This window comes from Lutra lutra, chromosome 2, assembly GCF_902655055.1.
Source record: "Lutra lutra chromosome 2, mLutLut1.2, whole genome shotgun sequence".
Classification (NCBI taxonomy): domain Eukaryota; kingdom Metazoa; phylum Chordata; class Mammalia; order Carnivora; family Mustelidae; genus Lutra; species Lutra lutra.
The window spans coordinates 92,064,163-92,081,038 of record NC_062279.1 but is presented as its reverse complement, the minus strand read 5'-3'; the positions used below and the strand labels follow the sequence as shown (position 1 = coordinate 92,081,038).

The window sequence follows — 16,876 nt, the reverse complement described above, 5'->3', positions numbered from 1 at the left end:
GTGTTTAGTCTTCTTTGCATTCAAAAGCAAGCCCTGTTCATTGTTCATATATCCAACACTGCTACTGGTGTCTGGCACTCAGTGGATGTTCAATAAATACCAAGTGATTTGAAGCAAAACTGATCAATTTTGCAATATATGTGCAATTTTGCAATTTGCTAAGGCAAAATATGTGTTCTTTCATTCTGAAAAACCAGACAGAGCTTGTATTCCCAAAACTAGGGCTTGGCAGAAACACTGAAAATCTATGCAGCTTACAACACAAAGTTCTAAACAAAAGCATAAAAATATTTTTATAAAAACCTTATTTGCCTTATAGGACATGTAAAATTCCTAATAAAAAAAATTACCAAAAAAAGGTGGGGGGGGCGCCTGGGTGGCTCAGAGGGTTAAGACTCTGAATTCGGCTCAGGTCATGATCTCAGGGTCCTGGGATTGAGCCTCGTGGTGGGCTCTCTGCCCTCTCTCTGCCTGCCTCTCTGCCTACTTGTGATCTCTCTGTCAAATAAATAAATAAAATCTTTATAGGAAATGCATAAACTTTTCCCTTTAAAAAAAAAAGATGAAAGTAGATTTGTGAAAAGATTATCCCTCTATTATATTTTGCATGTGTCTGCATTAGTATACTTTCCATTCAACTATTACTTGTTAAAGCTAAATATGAATATGCTATGGAAAAAAGTCATATATGAACCAACTTCAGTATTTTACAAACTTAATTCCCAGATTTACCAGTTTAGAAGCTAATTTATACTACAGAAAAATGCACTGTAGCAGAACAACCTTTACTTAATTGTCTAGAGCCAACTAGGTACTGCTCAGACCTCAGAGTATAGCAAAGGAACTCCCCAGGCGGGTGAAAGTCGTCATGGAAGGTTTCATGGAGTTAGACCCGTAATGACAGCTGAGATCTGCATAAACAGAAAGGATTAAATGCATATGCTGTGTGTGTGAGGGTGTTCTAAGTTATATGACCTTAACAAAGTGGAAGATCTATGCTTGGATTAGCAAGGTGTGGTTGAGTTCACAGTGGGCCTCAAAGACCAGGCAGTCAAGTTCATATCCATTGAATAAGGAAACAGAAACAAAATGCAGTTTTGAAATGAAAAAGTGCCAGGAGAAACACCCATTTAGAGTCAATAAAGAAAATGTTTGTTGCTCTATGCCATATGAAGAGTAAGATGACACTCCACTTCTCAGACCTGTTTCAGTACATACTGAATCACCTTTGGACAGCTGAACACAAATACAAATCCTTTAATGTGCTGAAATGAATGTATGTAGAGCCAGCACTGTCTAAATGAAACTGACCTGCAAGTGGGCAAGCATACCTTTCATAATCTAATTTTGCATATGAGTTATCCTTAAGTTAATAAGCATAATAACTTGGCATATTAACCCTTGACATGATTTTTTTTTTTGGTTGTTCATGGGGAATATGGTATTTAATTGACAAGGTTGAAAAGCACACAGTTTCACTCTTCAAATTTACTTATCACACAAGTATCTACTATACACGAGGCTCTTCCACTAGAATTAACACACTTAAAATATATAGCCTCCATCACTTATTTTCTTTACATTTTTCAACTGCCTAGCATCATCTTTTGCATGTAAGACATCCTTAATAAATCATTACAAAATTATTAAGGAACTGATGAATGATGACCTCTGTTTACAAAGGCCAGTAACTGATCAATGATAAGGTATCTCTGGCCAAAGGAAAAACATGTATACATCAACCTACTGTGTAAATCAAAAAGGGCTTTTTAGCATAATATCCTTTACCCACTGTGATGTTTAAATTGTTATGTGTCATTTTGGCTTAGCTTTGGTGCCCAGTTGTTTCATCAAACACTAATCTAGATGTTGCTGTTAAAGTATTTTTTAGATGTGATTAATATCTACAATCATTTGACTTTGAGTAAAACAGATTACCTTTAATAACGTGCATGGGCCTCATCTAATCAGTTGAAGGACTTAAGAGCAACAACTGAACTTTCGTAGAGAAGAAAGAAATTCTACCTCAAACTGTAACACAGAAATGTTACTTGAGTTTGTAGCTTGCTGGCCTACCCTACAGATTTCAGATATGCCAGCCTCCATAATCACATCAGCCAATCCTTTAAAATAAATCACCTTACAGATATATGATACAGATAGATATATACACAAAGGGTTCTGTTTTTTTTGAAAAGCACTAACTGATTAACCTCTCCATTTAAAAAAACAGAAAGACTAAAATCACCTCCATTATTAAAAGAAATTTATACAAGACAGATCCCATTATAAGACATTATATTAATGTATACATGTGTATGTTTGTCCACACATGTACTTAACAAAGACTGATCCAAGTATTTTGATTTAATATCAAATAAATTTTCTAGTCAAAAAGAATTTGAATTCAGTAATATTTGTACAGACTCTTACTGGGTTTTTTTTTGTTTTTTTTTTTTAAGATTTTATTTATTTATTTGTCATAGAGAGAGAAGCGAGAGTGAGCACAGGCAGACAGGGTGGCAGGCAGAGGCAGAGGGAGAAGCAGGCTCGCTGCCAAGCAAGGAGCCCGATGTGGGACTCAATCCCAGGACGCTGGGATCATGACCTGAGCCGAAGGCAGCTGCTTAACCAACTGAGCCACCCAGGCGTCCCTCTTAAACTGGTTTTGATGGGGGTGTGAACTGCCCTACCTTCTCTTATTGAAGAAGAAGAATGTAATCAGAGCATCTTTTCCTGACCACATTCTAAATCAGAAGCAATCATCACTTTTGGTCCCCAAGGAGTCCTAGTCTTGACAGAAGGCTGAGGATTCCTGGAGTTGCGCTTACATAACACAAATGTGGTGCATGATCACTAAAATTTATCCCTTTCTCCTAACAATTTCATTATAAACCACAAAAACTGTGACCACACATCATACTCACTACTCAGTTTTAAGGCAACTTTTCTTTTCAGTAGGTTGAAATACTACTTATAGGAACATTTCATCTCTAGTATTACTTTAAAAATGGCTATAGTAGTCTTTAATTCATAAAATTAATAATGACCATATATTATTTAGCAAAGAAATTACTAGTTTTCCAAACTATGAGTTTAAGATGGTTACAGAAAACTGCTTTATTCATCTTTTAATTTTAACACTTTTAAATCCTTTCTTTTAAATCTAAGTTATTTTGAATTACAGTATTTCTGTAAGTTCTATAACTAGGTCCCCAAAGTGGGGAGAAATTACTAAGAAATAAAGCTTTTCTGTTTCTGCTTCGTAACTGAAACATTGCCACTAATAACAGGTTGAAAATAAAAACAGGGAAGAGAAATACATGATGTCCAGGATAGATAGTATATGTACTCCGAAAACATGAAAGGTAGAACTATAAAGTGAAACTATTCTCCATGAAAATGCCACATAGCCATTTCCTGTAGCTCATGGCCCTGAAATATATGGAATTTCTGACCAAAACAAAAAACAAAAACAAAAAACAAAAAAACAAAATAGTACCTAAGCTATTTTTGAAATATTCTTATAAGGAAATTATACAGGCACATACTTCAACATTTATGTAAAAGTGATCAGCATGTCATTGCAAAACTAGTGACAGGATATCCTATGTAAATAAAGTTTTTCTACAATGATACAGTCACTTACTGCCACACTGGACACTCAGAGCAATGCTGTGTGCAGGGGTGGAGTACTGGAAACGAGCACACTTACTCTTCATGGCAGTCCAGGAGGCCAGGAGGGTGGCTACAAGAGAGAGAAAAGAAGGCCACCTACTTCCATTCTCAGCAAGGACCAAGGATAATTATGAGTCCTACAACTGGGAACTAAGCTTCAGGAGGAGGGGAACAATACGTGTCTCATTAACCAATATATACACAAGGCCTAGTACCATTTACTGAATTTAAAGAATTCTGTCAGCCTCATGTGGCCTCAGATTTTCTGACATATCAAAATGGGGATTTAGGCTATGGGATTTGAGAGGAGATCCCATATTCTAAAGGCCTTAGAAAGTCATGTTTTGGGTTCTGTTCTCAGGAAGTGATAAACCAGACTCTCCTTTGACCCTATCCTCTGTACCAGCCTGTACTACCACTTCTTACTTCCTTAAACCTTACTAATCCCCTAACAACACCTGCAGCATATATGCCCATACTTCCTGGTCCTTTCATTTTTTCAAGACTTTTAGCCATTTTAAATTATCCGGTTTCAAGTTAAAAACAAATTTTCAGTCTGTGAAAAAGCCATGAAGAGCAATATTCAAAGTGAGCCTGGATGTGACTTAGGATAGTGGCTAGAACAGGGAATAGTTTGCACCAATGGACAAAATTCAAGTCACCCTTAAGTAGTGTTCATGCATTAATCAATTACTGAGGATCTTCATATCACTGATTTAGACCAGCTGCTTGAAAACAGAGTAAAATACAAAATCCTTGTCCTCACTATTAGCTCATGATCTAATGGGCATAAAGCACAACCAAGCAGTGAATTATGATATTTTAAATGGAGATTTGACACCCAGAATAGGTTTCTTGAATAGGATTGCTGGTGTATTTAAACTTACACTTGAACTGGGCTTTGAAGGGCCCACTGGAATAAACCAAATGATGACAGGTTAGTCATTCCAAGTGAATGATGTTGTGTCTCTAAAGACAGGCTCTAGGCAAAAACAAAAACAAAAATATTTTGCACAATTTTTCAAGAGGGTTTCAGCAGAAGTCTAGTACCCTGGATAGCTCCCCTGCCAGGGAAGTGACTGGAGACACAAGCACAGCATACTGGAACAGGGCTGGAGGACCTCCAGAACTTCAGAATGTCCTATATTGAAATTAAAACTCTTCAGCTTTTAAAACACCTCATTCATTCATGTCCTACATAGACCTCTGGGGCTTTGTGCTTTCTGTATCATCATCTAATGAGCTCAGGTTCACTACTCCTCAGAAATATCCTGGGTGGCAATTCCTTCCTTCTCTTACTAAAGAGTTAGCACACAGTGACTTTACCCTTTATCCCTTCAGCGCCTGAACCTGGGACATTCGAAATTCCCTTAGGCATGCTTTGCAATACACTGTTCCTACATCAACTTATTCCACTGTGGAGCCCTTTATCCTTTCAGAAGCTGAACTGTGTTGATGAAGAAAGTATGTCCTCAATACCACCATATTTACATATTGTGTAATACTGTAGGAAATAACTCTCAAAGTTAATTTTAGCAATAATGTTGCTATAAGTTTATATGCTTGTAATGCACAAATTTCTAATGACTTTCTTAATGGCCCAATATAGTGATCTATATTTTTAATAATACTCCTTTAGGAAGTGCATTCTAACTTTAGTAACTCGTTTATTAACAAATACTTTTAGTGTTCCTGGGTCTTGTGCATATGGATAAAACAACAAAAATCAAAACAAAATCAAAGTAACTATCCTTGAGCTGTCTTCCCAGTAGTTAACACCCTTTTTTAAATTTAGGAATCCTGAAGTAGAGACCCATCAGTTTGGTTATCCATAAAATATCTCGAAACTTTACCTAAAATAAATGACAATTATCTACATTTCTAATATTGAATTGGAACTACTTTTTCCTTTCCCTAACAGTCTCATCTGATGTTTCTGTATACGCTGTATGATTTTCCCCTTTCAAGCCTTTCTTGAATATTCTGGAGAATACTATGTATTAGGAAGCATTACTCACTAAGCATATTTCATACATTCAGACTTAATGCTCTGGTAATTTGTATAACTATAAATAAACAAAAGCAAATAAATATAAGAATAGTTTCTAAAGGAAGAACTGTCTAAAATGGTAAAGCCTACATTTGCTTTACTTTTGCCATACCTTTATTCATGTTCATTTGTTTGGTTTGTGATATATCATATGCTGCTCACACCCAAAAGAAACCAAAACACCCCAAAAAAACAAACAAACACAAAAGCTGTACATACGACAATAACAACTCATTAACAGAATCAGAGTATTTAACTACTTCTAGGCAATAGTTAATTGCAGGGAATGAGTACATAAGAAACATGACATGTTAGTCTGAGTTTGGTTGATAGAGAAGGTATATCACTAAGACTCCGAGGAGAGTTGAAGAGGGGTGTTCAGCAGTATCTGAACACAAGGATACTGCTAGTTTTTATTAATGAGTACGGAAAATCAGAGAATGTATCACACTATCCACAGTATGCTTCTTTAGGGGTTCTATATTCCAAACATATCATATTCAAGTAAGTTTATGAAGAATGGAAAAGAGGCAGATCATACTGAAATCAACATTTGACTAGAAAAGGAAAATCGGTGAACCCTAAAGAATGCATATGCACATTCCACACATCTTTGTACACACGTATCACATTTGGGTACCAAACAAAACATGGAAGAACATGTATTTCATTTATTATGGATTAAGTTATTCAGGAACTTTAGGAACCCCAGGAGGTACATTCTTTTTGAAATAGACTGACTTATACATAATAAGCATTTACAAAATGTTTCTTGCCAATGATGATGAATGAGGGAGCTCTATCTTGTGACACAGCTGGGTAAAGGAGATTACATATAGCAAAATAAGTCTTGCGATGGTCAGAAGCTGGTAAGAGACTTGCACTAGAGTCTGGGAAGTGCTCTAGAAACCCAGCTATAAATACTTCCAAGAAGTCCAACCAGCCTGAGTATCTGGGAACACAGCAATGTGCCATAAGTAGTTGGCAACATGGTGGTCCAAGAGTGAATATTGGAAATGAAGCCTACTTTTAAGAGCTGGTGATATTTAGAGACCCAGAAGAGTGATATTTTGGGGAGAGTCTGCCTGGCTCATAAAAGGACCCAGGAAATGAAGTGGTTTTAGACATAGGATCCCAGTCTTCAAAGTAATAAAGTAGGCTCTGTCAAAAGAAAGTCTTTGCTCAAATACTAGGAGAAATAGTGACAATTGGGCAATTTATCAAGATGCACAAAAAAAATTAGGTAAGAATTCAGTTTAAGCTATAAGAAAGAAGCATTACTATAATGTTGTAATATTAGGCTAGACATCAAGAGTGGTGATGCTAACTCAAGAAGTGTTCAGTTAGAAACCAGTCAGTCTTCCTACTACAGAAAAGGATTAATCTTGAATCAGGGGCAAGGCTGAGGCTCCCGTTAATGATTAAATGATTCCACCAACAGAAACAAGTTCTGGTAAAAGCTACAAAACAGGCCGTAAGTAAAATACTCAGTTAAACTACTGATTTTTTTTTTCTTCTTGTTGATATGTATCTATATTTACTTGTTACTTATTGATTTAAACACATTATAAAATATGTAACTTTGTACAGTCAGTCTTGTAAGAGGGCTTCAGCATAATGAAATTCAACTCTTTAATTATCCATGGACATCTACAGAATCAGCCTTTAAGTACTTCCTTTGTTACAAACATTTGAACACTGATTAAACCCACATTTAAATAAATAATCTGAAGATTAAAAGCCAAAAGAAACTAAGTTGGTACGACCCTGTGATCATATATTCCCTTGCTTGAACAAGGTACCCAAAGCTGTGTCAACCTTTCCAGAAGATAAGCTGTATATCTCCAAATATGGAGAATATCTAATGTTCGAACATTCTCTGCATAAAGGCACTCAATCTGCAAATTATACTTGTTTACATACTAAATTTTTGTTAACTGGGAGATTCTGACCAGATGGGGTAAGAGAATTATGACTAAATGGCAGGGAGGGCACATAATAACCATATAGAAAAGCAAATTAAGAAGAGACCTTCAGCCTTGCAAGATCTCCATCACTTAATCATCGGAAAAGCAACAACAGTATCACTGAAGAAGGTGCAACCAGCATAAGCAATGCACAGATAGTGCTGAGCCCTGAGTTAAATCAGGAATAAAGAGAAGATACACTCCTCCACATTCTCGGTCTACTGGTTTCATAATTTCTGCATCAGCGTGATTTAAAAAAAAAAAAAAAAGTTTGGCTTAGCTTGGCAGACCATAGAATACAACCTCAGTTTCCTCATTTCTACTAAAACATTTACACAAAAACAACTTTATAATCTTAGAAGAAATACATGGCATCATACATTCAAAGTGCTTATCATGTAAGACCAGATCAGCACATTAGAGCCATTGCTATTGTTAATGAAATGTATCTCATCATTTGCAAAACAGAAAGGAAAGCAGTACCTGTATTTACATATGTCCTAGGACTCCCTGGGTTTTAAAATGTTTTCTAAAGTATCTCTCTTGGGAAAAACATAAAACATCTTTATGATGATGGCGCACACTTACTCAACCAACATTTACTGGGCACCAATTGTGTGTTAATCTTTGATGACATAATATTGAACCAATCACATAAATACATATGAAATTAATATTGCAGTAAGTACTGCAAGGTAGAGGAATACAGAATTAAAACAATATATAATGGGGCAACTGATGTAACAGAGGAGGCCAAGGAAAGCTTCCTTAGGGAGGTAATGACTGACCCCATAACCGAAATAGAGAAAAGGGTTGAGGGAGAGAAAGAGAAGCAGGAATGAGGGAAAGGAGAGAACGAGGGCTACTAAAAGAGTTACAGGATATGAACACATTATCTTACATAGTGAAAGATGTACAGATGTGGTCTAAAATTTATTTCAGCACTAAAACTTTGAGAACATTCCACACATGTGATGCTATTGTTGCACAGCTGTCATATTACAGAGAAAGATGATTATTCCATTCCCAGTCCAAAAATACCAAATAAGAGTCAACAAGACTAAACAGAAAATGGTCAAGCTTTGTACGCTGTGCATATTTTTATGACTACCAGTAAGGCCCAGCCTGGGGTCTTTAGGGTCCAGCGAATTCTACACTTCTTAAATTACTTCCCCAATCAATAGCAAATATATGCTCAAGAATTAGGAACTCATCTAATTCCTTTCTTAAATATACTTATAATCTGTATATACAATTAAAATGAAATCATCTGATGGAGAGTGTCATACTTTCCAGACCTAAATAGTTAAACCTTAGTCATCTCCAAGAGCTAAAGAAAAGTACTTAGCTCCAAAACAGGCGGAAGACACAGCCTTCAAGTTTTACTATAAAATACTCTAGGTCAGTACTTCTCAAACTTGAGAGTGCAAAAAAATCACATAGAGGACCCTAACCCAGAATTTCTAATTCAGTTTGTGGTGGAATTAGCATTTTAAGGAGTTCACTGCTGCTGCAGGTCAGGGAACTACATTTTGAGAACCACTGGTCTTGTGTAAAAATTTGTCATAAAACAAAAATGTGGAGAAAGGAGAACCCTCTTACACTGTTGGTAGGAATGTAAACTAGTACAGACACTCTGGAAAACAGTACGGAGGTTCCTCAAGAAGTTAAAAATAGAACTACCCTACCACCCAGCAATTGTACTATTAAGTATTTATCCACAGATACAAAACTGTGATTCAAAGGGGGACCTGCACCCTAATGTTTACAGCAGCAATGTCCACAGAAAGAGCCCAGATGTCCACTGACAGATGAATGGATAAAGAAGATGTAGTATATATATGTCCAGTGGATTACTATTCAGCCAACAAAAGAAATGAAACTTTGCCATTTGCAATGACGTGGATTAAATTAAAGGGTATTATGCTCAGCAAAGTAGTCAGACAAAGACAAATACATACGATTTCACCCATATGTGGAATTTAAGAAACAAAACAGATGAACATAGGGAGAAGAAAAATAAAATAAGATAAAAACAGAGAGGGAGACAAACCATAAGAAACTCTTAATCACAGGAAACTGAGGGTTGTTGGAAGGGAGGTGGGTGGGGGGATGGAGTAACTAGGTGATGGGCATTAAGGAGGACACTTGATGTAAGGAGCACTAAGTGTTATACATAACTGATGAATCACTAAATTCTACCCGTGAAACTAATAATACACTATATGTTAACTAAATTGAATTCAAATAAGAATTTTTAAAAAATCTAACCTGTACTAATACTGAATTAAAAAAAAAAAATCCGTGGTCTATACTGACCTGAGAGGGAAAGCTTTCTATCAGAGAAGAATGCCAGCCCATAAATGTAAAAAAAGAATTATAAAATCACCACTTTCTAACCCCAAATGTTCTATTTCAGGTCAGAATCAACAGATCCCAAAACCATTCAGTGAAAAGTTGCTGGGAAATAGTATATTTACATAACTTTTAAAAAAATAACTATTATAGAGTCTGCACTTGTGACAAGCACCAGATATTGTGTGTAAGTGCTACAACATTAAATTGTACACCTGAAACCAATATTACATTGTATGTTAACAAGAATTTAAATAAAAACTTTAAAAAAGAGACTTTGCCATAAGTTAATGTTTCCTTTAAATTTTATACTGGTATCAGAACATAGTTACAGTGTTCAAAAATTTTAATCAGCTTAATTAAAATTGTGTTTAATGCAGTTTAAATATGAAAAAACCAAAAACCATGTTTTAAGTTAATCCAGGTAGAAGGCTAGGCATTTGGTCAAACAAACACTATATCTGTCAATGATCAAAGCAGAAATCCTTCTTAAAAAAAATTTAACATCATACCACAGATACTAGTGAACAGTTTCAACCACCATTTTTCTTTCTTTCTTTCTCCTTCTTTTTCTTTTTCTTTTCTTTTTTTCCTTTCTTTCGTCCATTTGATTTAGCTCACATGAAAACAGCTTAAAATGCAATACAGTCCTTTAAAAATAAGAACTGGTAACAATCTCTTGGTACTGTATCAACTGCTATATCAACAGTTTAGATTGGTCAGCTTTATATTTTTATATTACATTTAGTTTAAACGACTTATTGAAGAATGGTTCATTAGGGTGTTTTGTATCAATTTCCCCATCCTTTTTCACAGCTTCCCCCACCTCAGACTTCATGTTTTATTGTTAACTGACACTCTTGCATGGTGAAGATAATATTTCTGATAGAAGTATATGTCTTCAATATAAAGCAAACAGATTTTGTCACTATCCAATAGGGAAATAATGCAGAAGCTGTCAGTCATACAACAGGAGAGATTACATTATCAAAGTGATACACCTGTGACATATAGTCTAAAACCAAACTCAAAAGAGACCAATTAACAGATAGCCTGGTTTCTACTGTTACTATGTTGGAAATCATCCCACTTCTGCATGAATATGAAACTGGTGATTTAATAGGCTTTTCGCTTTTGTAATAATTCTTATCTATTCACTGTCAACAGAATATATATATGAAAATCTTTTAATCCACATAATCTGAAAGTAATTCTATTCTGTTATCTATTGAAAGTCATATCTAATATTTGTACTATTTCTTTACTGTCACCATAACATACTTCTGGGGTATCATATTGAAAAGACAGGCTGAAAATCAACTCAAATGTTTCCTCCTATGTTCTTAAAATGAAGAAATTCATTTTAAACAGTTTTATGTTTCTACAAAAACAAACATATATACAAGGAAAAAATAACTAAGTTCAGAATGCTTAGAGACAGGACATGCTCTTATTGTTAATACCATCTATGTATCAGAAGATAGTCTAAAAAATCTTTAAAATCACTATAATTCTAAAATTATTCCCCATGAGCCCTGCTTCCTAACTCTATATTCATGAAAAATAATGTAAAGATATATTAACCACTGTGTGAGTGCATTCTAGTAACTTTAAAATAAAAATATTACAGAAAATGTTATTTAATGGATTATACATTTTATATAAAGAATAAATATTAAGCATTTAATGAATGGTGACTATTAAAATAGCTATTCTTTTACATATCTCATTCTATTTTCCTTTAGAGAAAATCTAAGAAGAGTTGGTTAAGGATGTACCTCAAACATCTCAATTTAAAGAGGTTTATACCTGCTGTCTTGATACTAATACCACGTTCAACACTTTCGTGTGATAAGGTACATCTAAACATTTAAAGTATCCCATGCAAATATATGTTGAGCATTCTGTTCACTAAAAGGCAATATAAAATCAAAGATTTGTATTCTTAGGTGCAGAAATTCAGTAAATGTCAAAAATGGAGTATACAGAATGTTTGTACATCAAAAACCAACTCACCCTGCCCTTTCCACAACAAATTCAACTGCTCTGCAATATCTAAATGTATTTCAAACAAACTTATTTCCCCTTATATCTTTCATTCTTTTCTATAATTCCAGGATACTTGCAACTTACACTTCATATTTTCATCCACAAGCCATTAATCCCATTTATACTTTAAGATCAAGACCAAGCAAGTCTTACCTAAGCCTGAAGCCTTTCAGACAAAACTCAGTATGAAATGTAATTGTTATGCTCGGAATTCCTGCAGTCCTTGATAGGCAGGCAGTCTCTTACTATGATGGGTTATCATGCATCAGCTTTGTCCCAGTTGGAGGGTAAGCTCGTGAAGGGAAGGGAGCAAGGAAGTCTTATGCTCCTCCACAATTCCTAGATAGTTCCTGGCATGACAAACCCTTTATTAATGAGTACTATGTTGAGTAATGAAATGCAATGAAGAGTTGAGTAACAATAAAATATAATAAAAAGTTTTTCACTTTCTACTTCATGAGTTTGATATAAATTAATATTCTGTAGTATAAATAATATATAGTTTAAAGTAGTAAACAGTTACTGGTTCTCTAACAATGTCAAAAAAACAAATTATTTGTAGATACGACTTCTTAATGATTGCAGTAATACAATTCATCAAGTACACTTTTAAACTCCTCATTTTATCTACATTCCAACAATTCAGGAAAGTTAAGGCAGCAAAACTCAAAGCGGGGTTCTCAGTCTAAGTCCTAACGTAAAATATAAAACTGCACGTGCTCCAATGTTCAAAGTGTATCTTATTTATTTCCTTCAGTAATCTCTACACCCAACATGGGGCTGGAACTCATGACCCGATAACAAAAGTCACAAGCTCTACTGACTGAGCCAGCCAGGCACTAGGAAGCTGTATTTTTAACCAATATGAATTCTAACTAAATCAAAAGAACAAATTCTTTACTCTGTCTTCAGAATAAACAGGACTGTTAAGGAAAGCTACTTTCACACTGAAAACAAAACCGCCACCACCAATTGGCATGTTCTGATCAAAGTACTGAGATCCTTAATTAATATCAAATGAAGACAAATCACTCTGACAATAGGTTGACCATTTTACTTCTCTTTCTTCTCGTGAAATTAATGAAGGGGTGGTTGGAATTTCAATGTTTTAAAAACACTGTGCTTGGCAGGCACTTAGAGACATTCCAAGAGGGATGCCTGGGTGGCTCAGTTGGTTGAGCCGCTGCCTTCAGCTCAGGTCATGATCCTGGTGTCCTGGGATCGAGTCCCACATCAGGCTCCTTGCTTGGCAGGGAGCCTGCTTCTCCCTCTCCCTCTGCCTCGGCCTGCCACTCTGTCTACCTGTGCTCGCTCTAGCTCTCTCTCTCTCTCTGACAAATAAATAAATAAAATTTAAAATAAAATAATAAAAATACTGTCCTACTCTCTGTCACAAGCCAGTCCTAGGTTCTCTAAAAGCACAGGTTACTACTTCTAAGAACAAATTTGCTAAAGTATAATTGGTAGACACTGCCCCACATCATCTCTAAGCTTCTTGTCTTCGGAATTTGTACCTGTTTTAAAGTAAACAGAAAAAGAAACCCAAAGAAATTGTGTTGCAACCTAGATTAATAGTATTTTAGGTCTTTCCTTAATAGTTCGTGATCAGTAGTAATCCATATAAACTCACCTAGGTGTCTTGTTCTCTTTACTCCCCAGGGCTTTTAATAAAACCAGGCTTACAGTAAAACATGTGTGCATTATTTTTAATAGCCTTTCTTAGGGGTAGAGATGGGAGAATATGTGTTACATTTCAGTGAGAAGGTATTCAACTGTAAAATATGAAAAATGAGAGCTACTGAAACCAAGTAGGCACTTTGCCTCTTCTGAGTCCTACTGATGTCCGTAAGAGGTACGAGAAGTGGAGAACAAGTACATAAAAACATTAAAGGGCAAGAGATCAGTGCCTTCTAAGAAACATTTTTTTCTACCTGTAAAAAGACGAGTGCTTTCTGACTTCACTGCATATTCCAGATCCCACGAGAGAGGGGAAAAAAGCAGAATTGCTTCTCATTCTGAGAAAAGAAGAGGAGAAATGGGAGAGAGGAAGAGAGAAACGAAAGAGGGAGGACGAGAAGGAGAGAAAAGCTCAGTATACACTGAAGGAAACCCCGAGAAATTTCACAACTCTTTGCCATAAATAGCCTTTCTTCTCACTCTGGATACCTCCTCCTTTACATCAGCAAGCTCAGCCTCCACGCGCAGAGAGGCACCATTCACAAATCCCTCCGTCAACCCTTCGTGCAACCCTACCCCTTGATGGCACCGCCTGTACGAGTTCCTGGGACCCAAGCCAAAAGCTGAGGGGGCCCCAGGGTTTCACCTCAAGGCTGATTATCTCTTCAGGTGAGCCAAAGCATTGATTAGTCATGAGCGCGAATGCACACGAATGAGCGTGCACGCATACACACACACACATACACATACACACACACCCCTCCCTGGAGCCCTTGACGCGCCACCACAAAGCAATCTGTTCACACTAAGTCGCTGCTGTTCCTGCCGCCGCTGGGGAGGGTCTCGCCTCCAATCCAGGAAGCTAGCGCCTGAGGACAAGCAGGCGGAGGCAAAAGGCGGTCCCGGCTCCGGCACTGCGGCTCCAACCAGAGCCACAGGGCTCCCCGCCCCCCGCCCTCCTCCTCCTCGCCGCCGCCCCCGCCCCGGCGCCGCACACCCGGGCGCCAGCGCAGGCTGACCGCCCCTACCTGCGGGACACGAGCGGCGAAGGAGGGGAGCGGCCCGGAACCTGCGCCAACTCTTGCCCCTGGCCGGCCACGCTCCGCATCGCCCTAGAGCCGCGGCCGCGGCCACTCGGAGCAGAGCGCTCAGAAGCGCGGAGGAAAAGGCCACGCAGAGCTCGAGGAGTCGCGGGCCGACAGCAAGCGAGCCCGTCTGCCCCCCACCCACCCTGCCTGCAAGGCCAGGTCCCCGCGCCACGCACGCCGGGCCCGCTGCGGCGCCCCGGGCCTGGGCGGGGGGCTGCTCCAGGGCGGCCCGGTCTCGGCGCGGTCACCTGCCGGGCAGTCACCCCGCGTCCGCCGGGGTCTGGCCCCAGCGCAACGCCGACGCAACGCGCGACCCTCCGGGCGCGGGGGCACCGGGGGCGTTACTACCTTGAAGGGCTCCGCGCCGCTTGTTAAGGCTCCTCCCGGGCACTCAGAAATGTATGTCTTCGGGACACGGCGGTGCCCTTCCTGGTCCCCTCCTCTGCCCTCCCTCCCCTTCTCAGCTGTGGGCTCCTTTTCTCCACTCCCAGTTGCACAGACTCGAGCTGCGTTTTTTAATAATCCTCCTCCTCCTCCTGCCTGCGCCAGCAGAGCTGCTCTGCCTGAGCCACCGCTTCCCAGTCAGTCATGTTGTTGAGAGAGAGGAGAGAGAGAGAGACACGGATTGGCAGTCGGTCGGCGACTATTTGTGGTGAGAGAGAGGAGAGCAGAGCAAGAGGAGGGCAGGGGAGGGACGTGGGGAGGCGCTTCCAAGTATGTGAGTGCGCGGAGTGTGACTGAGTGAGGAGCGCCGGAGCCACCTCCACGGCAGGCCGCGCTCCCCGACTGCGAAGAGGGCGGCGGCGAGTGGGGCCTTTATAGGGATGGGGGGGGGGTTATTGAGCGGGGGGAGGGGGGAGGCTTCGAGGGCGGCGCCCAGCCAACTGCGTCTGCTGGTTACCACGCACACATACTCATACATTAACGCGCGCACACCCAGGGCTGGCCCGTTGCTGAGTTTTCATTTTAAGGGAAGCCGTTTCCGACTGCGCTGACTTGGCTTTCCCCTTAGCCCATCCTTAGTTGTGTGTGGAGTCCAAGTGCCTTCGTAGTTCAAAACAGAAGAGGGGGAGTGTAAAGCAGTACGAAGGGACCTCGGGGATGCTGAAAATGCACTCTATCTTTTCTCTCCAAACCGCCAATGTTACCATCTTTTTATTCCACCTCTAAGGAAGGAAATTGTGAGGTTCTTTCCCCCTTTTTCCTTCTCACCCAACCTGTTCATATACGACACGACACGTCTCTTCCCTCCATGGCAGCAAGGAAAGAAACCTGGCATCTTTCCTCCAAGCAGGTCACACATCCCAGGAACCATTTACAGCAATCAGTTCTTCTGTAGGATAATAGAAGCACTAGGACTGTGACCTAGAGTGGAACCTGTGTTCCTACACCTAAGGTCCTCGAACGCATGGTAATTACAATCAGAATCAGCTACCATTTTCCTGTCATTTGAGTGACAGGCCCTGGAGAAAATGTTCCAGTTTAGAGATGGGGAAGACTTCAGATGCACGTGCTGTTGCTGACCTGATTCGTCCTAATTCTCTCCCATTGTATTGCCCCATTTCCTTTCAGGTTTGCACCGGGTCCTGAACTCTTTCCCATCCATCCCCGTATTTATATCCTCTCCAGTATATTTATGTCTAGCAGGCAATACAGCAGATGGAGTGCGCTTAACTCTGTGTGTGTGTGTGTGTGTGTGTGTGTGTGGTTTTTTAAAAACTTTTTTAAAAAACTGTGTTTTTAACCCATTCTGGTGCCACGTAAGACCATTTCTAGATAGATAACTCATCTCCACTGTAAAGTTCATACAGCTGACATCACCTGCTAACTAGCCTCCTGTCCACTTTGTGATCTGGCACACTACTGTGTTGAGAAAGTTTCAAGGACTCTAAATGAACTAACTGGCCACAATCTAACTGATGAAATGTGAATATAGTGGGTGTAAAAGCAAGGTGTGCTTTTTGAATATTAGTGGTTGACATGTATTTTGGCATGGATTCAGCCCTGATTTG

The 16,876-nt window shown here is 38.9% G+C and overlaps 1 protein-coding gene across 6 annotated transcripts in view; it reads right to left on the bottom strand.

The window, feature by feature from the left end:
- Positions 1 to 15,633, bottom strand: part of CCSER1 (coiled-coil serine rich protein 1) — a 760,495-nt gene extending 744,862 nt beyond the window's left edge. For all 6 annotated transcript variants that reach the window (XM_047717985.1, XM_047717986.1, XM_047717984.1 and 3 more), the window contains exon 1: positions 15,213 to 15,633. The gene's annotated coding sequence lies outside the window, so the exon portion shown is untranslated. The remainder of the gene's footprint in view (positions 1 to 15,212) is intronic.
- Between the last annotated feature and the right edge of the window lie 1,243 nt (positions 15,634 to 16,876).